The sequence below is a fragment of the Aptenodytes forsteri genome, unplaced genomic scaffold, assembly GCF_000699145.1.
Source record: "Aptenodytes forsteri isolate BGI_AS27 unplaced genomic scaffold, ASM69914v1 Scaffold255, whole genome shotgun sequence".
Classification (NCBI taxonomy): domain Eukaryota; kingdom Metazoa; phylum Chordata; class Aves; order Sphenisciformes; family Spheniscidae; genus Aptenodytes; species Aptenodytes forsteri.
The window spans coordinates 3,115,037-3,119,140 of NW_008794888.1; the positions used below are offsets into that span (position 1 = coordinate 3,115,037).

The 4,104-nt window shown below is 43.4% G+C and overlaps 1 protein-coding gene across 1 annotated transcript in view; it reads right to left on the minus strand.

Moving 5' to 3' along the window:
* TANK (TRAF family member associated NFKB activator) overlaps nucleotides 1–3,894 on the minus strand; it is a 31,246-nt gene extending 27,352 nt beyond the window's left edge. Inside the window, exon 1 of the mRNA XM_009274909.2 lies at nucleotides 3,580–3,894. The gene's annotated coding sequence lies outside the window, so the exon portion shown is untranslated. The remainder of the gene's footprint in view (nucleotides 1–3,579) is intronic.
* Nucleotides 3,895–4,104: the final 210 nt, after the last annotated feature.

A 4,104-nucleotide genomic window follows, 5' to 3' on the forward strand; every position in this document is an offset into this window, starting at 1 on the left:
AAAGTGTTCGGAAATCCGCACCCCCCCCCCCCCCCCCCAAAGTACCAGCATTAAGAAAAAAAAATAAAATCGGTAATTCACATCTCCTCTCCTGATATTTAAAGCATGGTTACCTCACAGTACACAGCATGGACAGCCACTATCATCTCTCATTATCTTCTGGGATTATGCATAAACCACAGATACTGTTAAGGAAAGTGGTGGAGTCAGAAGAGGATAAGCCAAGCAAGAAGGGTATGAGGATAACTTGTCTTGGACCCTGGTCAAAATTCTAAGGATTGCAGCTTGAAGCTTTTGTTCATGTTTTCTTGCTCTTGAATATCTTCCATATCATAGAGCCTGAATACAGAAATGTGGTTTGACTTCCCTAGAAGGTGCAACAAGACTACTGCATGGATGTTGCACCTTTTTGTTCTGCAAACTTTACTTTAATGATGTGTGCGTATTGCAAAAGCAATTGTATCTCAACTCCAGCATGGCTGTACTTTAATAGTGGCAAAGTGAATTCTTTAACAGCTTGGAATCATTTAGGGATCCTTTGACGTAACAAGTATTACTGAAATCCAAGTTTATAAGTTTTGTGTAAAAAGCCTACGTTGTTTCACATGAAAGGTTGGTTTTGTTTTTTTTTCTAAACACCAGTTCAGTGGTTTATAATCTCAGGTCCATGCATACTGTCTCAAAGCATTGTTAGTAACACAGGCTACTTCATCCACCCGCTTCCTCCCCCAAAGAGTATCCCTCCACTAACTGGAATATTCATTCTAATACCTGGGGCACATCTTTAAATAAATGGGTAGGCTTTTTTTCAGTTTCAAATGAAGGAGTGTTTTATGTACTTCAATGAATATTACAGCTGACTGCAGGGGCGGTCATTGTTATGGCTGAAAGCGATTGAAAGTGTGCTCTCACATTCTTTAAAAACTTGCAGAGTTTGCACCAATGTTGATTTTGTACTTTCCCAGAATTCTCCAGAGACACTTGTAACAATTTATCTAGTAAATGGCAATGTCCTGTACTTATAAAAGGTAACTTCAAAAAATGAGTGCAATGGGATTTAAAAGACTATGTTCAGCTTCTAATAGAGGGAATGGGGTTCAGCCCCATATGACTCACAGTTCATAGAAAATGAAGGCATTAATTTCATTCATGCAAATTCAAATCTCAATTTGAAAAATAGTATTTAAAATTTATACCTAACTTCCAGCCTTTTACTTACTGATTGATTGAGACGGGGAATATTAACAGAGTTCTGCTCTTATCTGGACTGCTGGTACCAAAAGTAATTGATCCAACAGGCAGAATTGTAGCACTGCACCTGATTTTCTACTTGGTAGGGAAAAATAAGAATGGTAGCTAATTTACTGGTAGCTCTCCAAAATCCAGGCTCCATGCAGTAAGAAAGGGGCAATAAAAGTCATTACTAGTGACGCTTTGTCCTGGTTTCGGCTGGGATAGAGTTAATTTTCTTCCTAGTAGCTGGTACAGTGCTGTGTTTTGGGTTTAGGATGAGAACAATGTTGATAACACACCGACGTTTTAGTTGTTGCTAAGCTGTGCTTCCACTGGTCAAGGACTTTTCAGCTTCCCGTGCTCTGCCGACTGAAAAGGCTGGAGGTGCACAAGAAGCTGGGAGCTGGGAAGGGGCACAGCCAGGACAGCTGACCCAAACTGGCCAAAGGGACATTCCATACCATGTGACGTCATGCTCAGTACATAAACTGGGGGAAAGCTGGCCGGGGGGGCCGCTGCTTGGGGACTGGCTGGGCATCGGTCGGCGGGTGGTGAGCAATTGCATCGTGCATCACTTGCTTTGTATATTCTATTATTATTTTATTTCAATTATTAAACTGTCTTTATCTCAACCCACGAGTTTTCTCACTTTTACTCTTCTGATTCTCTCCCCCATCCCACCAGGGGGGAATGAGCGAGCGGCTGTGTGGTGCTCAGTTGCCGGCTGAGGTTAAACCACAACACGCTTTAAGATGGAACTGTAACTAGAAGAATTGGTCCTATATTCCCCCATGCCCTAGACACTAATTTCTGCTTCCACCTCACCCCTCCCTTTCTTCCAGCAGAAGCAGCCTTACTGTAAACCGTATCAGCAAACAAATCCAGCTTGAAACTAAATGCTAAAGGTATTTTTGCTGTGTTAGTTTTAATGCAGATCAGCTCCACAGACCACTTCAAATGGCATGATAACACAAGGAAGCGAGCACAGGAGCAGAAAACATCAGCAACAGGCAGACAGAACTCCTGTGTTCAATGGCAGCATTGGCTTCGAAATTGTAACACGAAGTCACGGTTATGTAACAGTGATGTAAGTCTGCACTGCCACAGAAAAGGATACTCCTGCCTTCCCCCATCTCTGGCCATGTATTTCTGGCACTTATTTGTACCGGTATTAGCATTTCTATGCTACACAGTTGAGTGTGCCAAAGTAGCTCCCTACTTCCTCAAAAAGCAACAACAACCCCGCTAAAAAAACAACCCCAAAATTAAAACTGGAGCTAGCTCACTGCGAGGCTGCTGGAGCACTGCTTCCAACACAAGGAGGCAGTGGGAACATAAGACTAGCCGTGGGCAGGACTGCAGCAGTCTAGATTTAGATTGGATTAAACTACTTTGTAGTCACACCCCAAATTGCCTGCTGCTGGAATAAATAACTGCTTCCTGTGTTATCTATCTCATATCCAGAACTCCTTGCAGTTAGAAAAACTGGCTCCTTTTCCTGCTTCTCCTCCATAGGCGTCAATATTTATCAGGGAATTTGCCAACTGTTCTTTGTCATTTACTCTTCTCCCTACATCCAGTTAGGAGGAAAAAAACAAACCCAACAACCGTAAAATAGATAAAAAAACCCCAAGCCCTCAAACAAATATCCCCACTATTTTAGTCAGGCTTAGTTATGCTGTATCCATACAGCAACTGGAACATATTCAGCCCAAAGTTGAAAACCCTGATCTTTAGCAACTGACATTCTAGATATCCATTAGATCCTAAAGACTTTCAGAATTATTAACAGCAATATGTAGTCAGAACAGATGCAGCAATACAAAATGCTGCATTTATTCTAACAGAGACAGAATTAGAGAAAGAGATTAGCTCCAGAGTTTGTCTGATGAGGAGGTCCTGCAAATGTGAGTACCTGTGAGTGTTGTGTTGCCGGAGCTACGGCAATGAGAGCTAGAATTTCATCTTTGAGTAAAGACTTGAACACTGGAAAACAACTGGGTATAGCAAAAGTTGTAAGACAAACTTTTAAGTAAACAAACCCAATGAAACCTGAGGATGCTCTTCAACTACTTGCTTCAAACAAGAAACATTTTGCTGACACAGGTGGGGGGAAAAAAAAAGAAGCAGCAATATCCATTTTCTATGAGTCAAATGCCAACAAAGCCCCAACACAAAGATTAGCAACATACTGCTACATACGTCCTGAAATCCCAGCTCCACAGATCACCAGAAAGGCACATTTTGAGTCTTCATAGTGCCTCAGAAAACACCTTAAATTCTGAAAAAATAAGGTTTTAGCTAATCATGTGTATATACACATTCATTCATAATACACATGCCTACCTCTCACAGGTTCACACGAGAACATAGATGCCATGCAGAAGCAAGTACTTCTCTACATATTTCTGCTTTCAAAACAGCTTCTTCAATGGAAATATTTTGTAATTTACACTGCCATCATCTTGGGAACTGGAACCTGTTGAGGTAATCATTTGCGAGAGACTGACAGCTCACGGCACTTTCGTGGTTTGTTGTTTTTTTTTTTTTTCCTAACGGACAAAATTCCTGCTTTGCCCGACTGCGGGAAGAGTCGGAAACCCAGTAGGAGCCCCTAATGCCACACCAGCGTTACAACTCGGAGCGCAGACAGCCCCCTCGGCGCTCAGGGAAAGAGGCGGCGATTACTGGAGAGCTGGGCTTTTACACCCACCCCCCCCGCGCTGTTACCGTCCGCGGAGACAGTACACCTCTTTCTGCTCCGGCGATCGCCACCCGCGAGCGAGTCCGCTGCCCTTCCCGCGGCCCCCCCCGGGGGGCGGTGGCGCCAGCCCCGGCCCGTCCGCAGGCACCCGACAGCGCCTAGCGCCT